The 8,935-nt window shown below is 45.8% G+C and overlaps 1 long non-coding RNA gene across 1 annotated transcript; it reads right to left on the bottom strand.

Moving 5' to 3' along the window:
- Positions 1 to 6,612: 6,612 nt before the first annotated feature.
- LOC125721002 (uncharacterized) lies at positions 6,613 to 7,745 on the bottom strand. Its single transcript, XR_007385645.1, has 3 exons — positions 7,409 to 7,745; positions 6,882 to 6,978; positions 6,613 to 6,739 (listed from the first exon to the last, which is right to left on the bottom strand). It is a non-coding gene; the product is annotated as an uncharacterized LOC125721002 (long non-coding RNA).
- Positions 7,746 to 8,935: the final 1,190 nt, after the last annotated feature.

Here is an 8,935-nt window from a genome sequence, read left to right as displayed (position 1 = left end):
GTGGTGATGTCCGGGGCAAACACAGCCAGGCTCAGAAGCGGCTCCTCCCGACATACAGCATGGCAGGCTGCAGTGGGGATGTCCACGGCAATCGAGAATTCCCCCCGATAATCAGTATGGAGTGAAGCTGGTGAGAGGGGGACTGCTCCCAGGAGGATGGTCTGGGCTTCATCTGGCCTTCCTCTCTGCTTCCTTCTCATTTTCTTCCGGCTTGCGGTGGTGGAAGGAGGTTGCGGCGTGTCCACAGGCACAGACGGCTGGTTTACAGCCGCTGCTGCGAGCGGCGTGACCAGCTGCAGCCTCCTGTCTGTCACGCGCCACACCAGCAGCCGGAGATTTTCATGCACCTCTCCTCCAGGAGAGTCCCGCTTCGCCTGACTATCTCCAGCGCCTCGGGGTCTTCGCCGACCTCGGTCTGATTTTGCCAGTATATGACCTCCAGCTGGCTCTCGGCTCGCTGTTGTGACCACACGGTACAAACGTTAATGACAGACCTGGGGAAACAGACTTGAACGCGGACTGAAATACACAAGACAAGCCGAAATAACAGGAAACAGGTGATCACAATCGGGCCAGCACACGCGGTTAATGAGGGGGCGTGGCACACACAAGGAACAGGCGAGCGAGATGTAACACTCAGCGTGAGAAATATAAGGTGTAGCATGTGAACGTGTGAACTGGTTGAAATACATGAGACTTGAGAGCCCTGAGAATAACAGTTGGCAACTTGGTGAAACAAAAACATGCTGCACTAGTACAGTTAGTGCATAAACAGCTTAACTCCAGACATGAAAAAAGAATCATCTCAGCGGTTGAACAACGAGAGAAAATAAAGAATTAACTCACTTTCACACACACAGAGAGCCTTTAAGGAAACAAGCAGGCAAGAGGGCAATGAGGAATACTCTGAAAACTTTTTTTTAGTTTGGCAGCTTATGAAAACTTAAAATCCGAAACAGATCAAAATAAATCCAGTGCAACGGAATACATATTAACCTTTACTTTACTCTCAGTTTTTTGTTTGACACATCAAAAAACAACACACAAAAAAGTAGGTTGTAAGACTACTAACGGTAGATTTGAGGACAGTAGATGTTAGCCACAGCTAGATCCTGCTCTTTCCCATCATTCTGGGAATATTTAGATCCTAGAAAAGCAGAACAGAGAAAATGTTGCAAAAAGCCTGCGTGAGAAGCACTGTCTTTTTACTTTTGCTCCAGGTTGTCACGGTCCATTTTTGTGGGGCTGCCCTTGAGCAGCACTAAATCCTCCCCTTACATGATGGAGGCCGTCAACTTCAAGCCCAAAGCCTCTGCCACCAGCTTCTCATCAAAGGTGGAGAGCTCGCCAAGGCCCAGGTTCTTCTCAATTCCATGTCTGCTAAGGAGGAGAGGGGTAGAGAAGTATTTGTACTTTCCTCAGATCTCAGAAACACACACTCCACACCCCCTCCATGTCATTCATAGCATCCAGCAGAGAGAATGTGAATCCAGCCCCTGCATATGCCATCCAGAGTTTACAGGGTTGGTTCAGGGCACTTGCTGACACAGGCGTCAGCCAGGGTGGCCATGATGGTGGTGTTGGTGTTAAAGAGATCATCGTGAGTCATTCTGGGCTTTCTGTGCATTCCAGCAGGAATTAGCACAACTTCACACCCCTTCAGAGCAGCATCGAGTTGATCTGGGCCGATGTAGCCAGTGACCTGGGACCTGGTCTCAATGTGGCTAAGGTCAGCAGCAACACCGGGAGTGTAGATAATATCATAGAGGGAGAACTGGCTCACCAGGGGTCCTGGCCGATGCACCCAACATTGCCACCTTGGCATTGTTCTGGATGGAGGTGGACAAGTTCCGAATGATGATTTGTGCTGATCTTGCAAGGCGGGAAAACATTCTGAGTACTGGTTTGCTGACAAGTTTAAAACAAAACGTAAATTATACAGATTCATAGATAATCCTTGCTGGGGAAATGTCGCTCTGAGATGAACATCTGACAACATTATGATTTAAATTCCGAATGTAGCTTACGTAACTGTTCCAGCATCTCCTTTGAAACAGACCGGAACTAAATGGAAGAATGTCATTTTCTGGACAAAATGCATTTCATGAATGAAAGAAAGTAATTTTGTGGGTGAAATCGATTCTGTGTAATTATGCAATGCCTTTGGAACAACTAAATGCATTTCTTCATTTGCCAAGTCACGAAAGGCACACAGTAGGCATTTCCTGTGGGGAGAGTAGTACCTTTCAATGACCAGAAGGTGGAGCGGCGGCTTTAATTTTGCAGACTCTTGTAATTACATTTCACTTTCATTTTCAATGTAATAAAAATTTAATTAAAATTAAAAAAATAATAATAAATATTTCCTGGGCTCATACTTTCACTGTTATATTACTCATTAGTATCACTGTTTTTATTACATTTTAAATATTTTTCAGCCAAGCCAATGAAAAATCTTGCCGCAGATTCCCTCCTGTTGTAACGAATCCTACTCTGTCACTTTTTCTAGAATAACAATTACACAAGGGTGTCCAATCTTATCCGCAAAGGGCCGGTGTGTATGCAGGTTTTTGTGGTAATCTGTAGGTCACACCCAGGTGTGAGGACTCTTCAGCCAATCAGTAATCTAAATAGGGAGTTGCAGCGAAGACCCGCATCCACACCTTTGTCTTTATTAACAGTCATTTAACTCCTTTTATTGTTGTTGTTAATATTAATAGTTGCATTTCCCTATTGTTTGCCCATGTCGTGTGTATACCCGGTTTGATCCTCACGTGTTTTTAGCGTGTGTAAATCATCCACTGCATGTGCATCTTGCAGTGCAGCATCTGTGAATTTGGGTTCGGTGCTTGTTGGTTGCCTTTTCTGATCTTTCTGTTTACAATTGAAAGCGGGGCATGCTGGTACATGCGCTCTGCCGGTGCTACACTAGCATGAAAAAAGAAAATGGTCCAGGAATCTATTCGTCAAGCGAATTTTGTGCGCGAACCAATGCATTCTTTTCCACAACATTTTTGGTCGCAAACCAAAAGACCGCAGCATTCATGAACCGCAGGTACGACTGTATGTATATCCATCCATCCATTTTCCAAACCACTGGAATCCTACTGGGTTGCGGGGGGTTTGGAGCCTATCCCAGAAACAATGGGCACGAGGCAGGGAACACCCCAGGATTGGGGGCCAGCCCATCGCAGGGCACACTCACACACCATTCACTCACACATGCACACCTACGGGCAATTTAGCAACTCCAATTAGCCTCTGCATGTTTTTGGACTGTGCGGGAGAAACCGGAGTACCTGGAGGAAACCCCACGATGACATGGGGAGAACATGCAAACTCCACACACACGTGACCCAGTCGGAGACTCGAACCCGGGTCCCAGAGGTGTGAGGCAACAGTGCTAACCACTGTACCACCATGCCGCCCCTTGTATGTATATTTCATACAGATACATACAGATGAGAATTGCACTGGGGTGTTTCCTCAACAATAAAACAACAAAAAAGACTCCTATAATAAAGTATAGAAAAATATATTATAAAATGTACATAAGGAATTATATAAAGAATATAATATACAAAATTTTTATTAAATATTTAAACATCCCCATGGTGTTGGAGTTACGCCGATTCCACCGGGTCCCTGGATGAGAAGTGATCACCCGGAGGCTTGGATGAGTTGTCCAATAACCTTTTATTCCTTTTATTCCAACAGATTGATCTGGGAACTCTGCGACACACCGTATCCCAACAGAGTTTGACTTCCTTGTTGTTCATGTTTGTCTTATACCCCTTCTACAAGCTGCCCCCGCCCCTGTCCGTACTTTTCCATTTTCTGGCAATTTCGCCTTATCTGGTACACCCTGTTGTTCTCCTTTGCCTAGCAACTGTCACCACAGCCTGCGTCAATAGATTAACTTTGGTACGCACAGGGCCTCCCTATATGTCGTTGGTCCCCTGCAGATATTGCTCTCCACAATGGGCACTACTGTTGGCTTAATTTTTAACAGAATACATTGAAGAGAATCTGGGTAAGGTGCCCAGTTTCCACACACATGCAGCCTGAGGATGTGCCTAAAGGAGGAAGGAGCAGTGGTTAGATTGTCCAGGACCTCCTCGGAGACAGGGACCGGTGATGGGGGGACTGGAGCTGGGTCAGGGACATGGGCAACAGGGGCAGGAGTCACAGGCGCGGGCAGAGCCACGGGTGGAGGCAGAGTGGCCTCGGGCGGAGAAGGGACAGGCGGAGGCAGAGGGGCCTCAGGCAGAGCAGTAGCTGGAGGCGGGGCCGTGGCAGGCGCCTCGGGTGCCGCAGGCACCGCTGACTCTGGGCCAGCAAGGGGCGTCGCAGTGGCCAGATAGGCAGATCTGGCAGGATAGGCAGATCAGGCACGGGCTGGACAGGCAGATCAGGCGGGACAAGGACGTCAGGCGCCGGCGGGACAGGTAGGACAGTCACGGGCTCCAGGGTTGCTGCCTCACTAGCAGGCATTGCCCCTTTAAGAGCCTGCTAACCCGCGGGATAGCGTCCCATACTGCCCTGGCCCCTTTTAGAGCCAGGCGTGTTCCCCGGAAGGGGGAAGCTGCCCGCAAAGGCAACGTCCGAGCTGATCGGGGAGCCCTCCCGATCACTTGCAAGGAGAGAAGTGGGGAAGAGAGAGCAAGCCCCCAGGATGATCGTTGGGGCTTCCTCCTCTTCTTTCTCCAGCTTGCAGCGGTGGAGGGAGGTTGGGCCTTTTCCTCAGGGACGGAAGGCGGTACAGCAGCCTCCGCGTAGTACAGCGCTACTGACTGGGCTCTCTGCTCAGTAATCCGCTGCATTAGCAGCCGGAGATTTTCACGTACCTCCCGCAAGGGGTACGCGTCTCCGGGCGGGGCTGCCTCACTTAGGAGGTCCCCGCTCCGGCTGGCCAAATCCCGGGATGCTGGGTCCTCCTGGACCTCCAGTTGAATTAGCTAATAAAGCACCTCCTGCAGTAGATCAAGGCGCTGGTCCTTGGCCCGCCGCAGTGCTTCTTTCAGGAGGTCCGTCATTCTGTTGCGATCGGCGGGGAGGATGGGCAAGCAGGAAGCGGGGAAAGGAGAAGGCAGGTAGGCAGGATAAAGGAAACCAGGGTTTAGTCACTGAAGACAGGGCAGACGGCGACGAACATCAATGACGGACCTGGGGAATACGGACTTAGACATGGACTAAATACAGTATAAAATATAGTTTTAAAAGAGATGAGGGATATTATTAACCAACCTTTAACATTACTATTTGAGAAATCCTTATCTACTGGTGTGGCACTTTCTAATTGGAAGCATACTAATATAACACCCATATTCAAAAAAGGGGATAGAAGTAATCCAGCAAACTATAAGCCAATCAGTTTAACTTGCATAACTGGAATGGTAATGGAAGCTATAATCCAAGTGAAAATGGTAGATTACCTGGATTAAAATAACATTCTGAGGGATAGCCATCATAGATTTAGGAGAGGTAGGTCCTGTTTAATTAATCTACTTGAGTTCTTTGAGGAAGCTACGAAAGAAATTGATCAAAAAAAGGCCTATGATGTTATCTGCTTAGTTCTGCAGAAGTCCCTTTGATGTTGTCCACCACAAACGGCTCGATTATACAATTCCTTGGCAAGTCCCCACCTAGAATATTGTGTGCAGGTTTGGTCACCATACCTTACGAAGGACATTGCTGCCTTGGAAAAGGTGCAACGTAGGGGTACCAGAATGATTCCTGGTCTTAGAGGAATGTCTTATGAGAGGTTAACTGAGCAGAATCCGTTTAGCCTCGAGTAAAGGAGACTAAGAGGGACATGATCCAGGTATATAAGATTCTAACAGGTCTGGATGCTGTTCAATATTTCAATATTAGTTTAAATATTAGAAATCGTGGCCATAAGTGGAAATTAGCGAGAAAACATTTTAAAACAAATTTGAGGAAGCACTTTTTTACACATCATGTTTTAGAGTCTTGCTACTAGTTTAGTAAGTAGTAAGCTAAATTCCTGGGTTCCTTTAAATCAGAGCTAGATAAGATTTTAACAACTCTGAGCTATTAGTTAAGTTCTCCCCATATGAGCTCGATGGGCTGATTGGTCTCCTCTCGTTTGTAAATATCTTATGTTCTTATGTAGGTAACTGTAACTGACCCATATGATAAAATGATTTTGTCTAATACAGGACTACAGTCTTCATTAGGTAAATGTTATCCCCTCGCACTTTGTATGGGCAGTGAATTGCCCCTACTCACGTGTGGTTTCATAATAAGAAAAATGAAAGAAATGAATACACAGATATATAAATTTATATAAATATTTATTTGGGGGGGCGGCAGGAGGGGAGATTTCTTTACGGACGCAAAGGCTCATTTCACATTTTTCTTCTGCATTCTGAAATGGAAGAAAAAAAAACATTCATGAAGAACACAAACCTATAAAAGGTACTTGTGTGACACTATTAAGGAAGGATCTGACTAGGAGAAAAGCTGGCAGAGTGATTGCCTGGCTGCCGGCTGCAAATGCTATGTCGAGCAGTAATATGGCATTAATCAACAGATATGAGGTGAAGATTTAAATATTCTAGAGGGAGCCTGGTGGGGACCTGCTTGTGTCGGATGAGCCGGCCTCCCTGGATCGTTTGTGCCGTCACATTGGCCATGTGGTATGCGAAGAGGAGCCAGTATTGGCGCTGGACTCGATATGAGAACCTCATAAAAATGAGCAAGTAACCGGTAAGAGCTGGGGAGACAGAGATCATGCAGGGGTCAGAGGCCAGAAAGAAGAAGAGCAACCAGCTTAAAACCTTTAAAAAGTCCCTCTGGAGTCCCGAGTGACCCAGTGGACGCTCATATAGATGGAAGGTGAGCCCTCTGCCTCTTACCGAAGGTCATTCGACGACTGATTATTTCAGGGCTCTTCCTCATATCCATCACAGTGACTATGGGCAGACCCCAATTAATTACAGGTCCCCAGAAGTGCTGAAATCAAACAATAAAACACAGAGCTGATCTAACATGCAGCAGGGTGAAGGTACCATTAAAGAAATTCCAGAGGATTCTTACAATATATTAGTGTGAAATTATTAAACAGTAGTCACAAAATTATATTTATATTAACAAAAAAATCAGTTTGTGACTTTCTTGCCGTGCTTTTGTTGTAAGGATTTTCCCAACAGGTACATTTAGATCACGGAAAGACAAAGAACACAAACAAAAAAAATTATAAGTGCAATTCTGTGATCACCAGCAGCACTTCTGCAATGATGGACCCAAACGTAAGCAGTGACTTTATGCTTACATCTACAACAAAGTGAAGAGTTTAAGCTCTATATGCACTGAAGGCAATCGACAAGGAAAGTTTACATATAGGATTTTTAAATAAACTGTAAGCGCCTCTGGATGCACATACCTCCTCAGATACTTCTGAAACTCCTTGTTCCTCAGTTGGTTCATAGCTTTTCGAAAGAAATTGCTTGCCATTTAAAAACTGACGTGCCGACAGACCTGTTATCTCCGCCAAAAAGAACACCCTCACTCCAGCAACTGACGCATTGCCGCCGCGATTTCGCGGGCTAAGTGGATTTCTCCACTGTAATTGGTCCATCCAAGATGAAAAAAAAAACTGCCTTAACGGTGGGAATGTACAAACTGCACAGCATGCTGGTAAAGGTAGTATGGCGAAAAAACAGTACAGTATAGAATTCCACATTTTACAGTTAAATATTTAAAATATTTATTTTCTTTAAATTGGGTGTATCTCACTAAAAAAAACAGTTTACTCCAATAAACAGTTATGTTTACTCCCAAAACGTGGGTGCAAATTGTTGCCTTATTTTATTCAAGGCTCTCAAGTTTCATCAAAACCTTTAAGATAGATTACATTATGGGAGAAACGCGTGTCACACTGTTAATGCGAGGACCCCTGCCTACCGCATTCATCTTGCTCTTACGCTTCCACCTTTTCCGCACTCCATCTGTGTGCGCATTCATGTAATAACGTATTACGTATAAATATTTGCAGCGGGATCACACGTAACTTACTTATTATTCCATCCATCCATCCATTTTCCAAACCGCTTATCCTTCTGCGTCGCGGGGGCACGAGGCAGGGAACAACCCAGGATGGGGGGCGAGCCCACACACACTCACACACCATCCATCCATCCATCCATCCATTTTCCAAAACGCTTATCCTACTGGGTCGCGGGGGGTCCGGAGACTATCCCAGAAGCAATGGGCACGAGGCAGGGAACAACCCAGGATGGGGGGCCAGCCCACACACACTCACACACCAGTCATATTTATTATTCGCAGCGTCTTATTCCGATTCTCCGGTCCATCTTAAATGTTGCGCAGCCGAATGCAATGACGCGATTGCGCATGTTTAATACCTTCAACCTCTCTGGACCAGGCAAATATGAACTTCTCAGTACACGTCAGGTATCCACAATATAGAATAAGTTACATTGTCCTGGCCCAGACTGATTTAATGTATTAAAATGGGCATGGAAACCTGGCTTCTCATTCACACCTTTGTGCGCTATAGTATGACATGCCTTGTTTCCATCTGATCTTTAAAGTATTAAATCAGTCTGGGTCAGGACAATGTCACTTTTCCTATATAGTAGCATACCTGATGTGTACTGAGAAGTTCATATTTGCCTGATTGGGCATATTTCTGGGCCTGATTGAGAGTGAAAAGACGTTTGCGTTTGTCTCATTTTCTGATAAAATACACACATACTATTACTGAATCTGCCCAGATATATACTTTCCTCAAAGTGGCAACAAGTCAGTATAATCGTGTTCAGTTAATAGGAATCGAAAGCCAAATGAAGTTCTGAATGTAACCCTCGCTAAATGAGCCCCTCTACAGGCGCAATCGCGTCATTGCATTCGGCTGCGCAGCATTTTAAGGTGGATCGGAAAATCTGAG

This window comes from Brienomyrus brachyistius, unplaced genomic scaffold (genome assembly GCF_023856365.1).
Source record: "Brienomyrus brachyistius isolate T26 unplaced genomic scaffold, BBRACH_0.4 scaffold27, whole genome shotgun sequence".
Lineage (NCBI taxonomy): Eukaryota > Metazoa > Chordata > Actinopteri > Osteoglossiformes > Mormyridae > Brienomyrus > Brienomyrus brachyistius.
The sequence above is the reverse complement of the archived record's forward strand: the minus strand, read 5'-3'. Positions and strand labels throughout refer to the sequence as shown.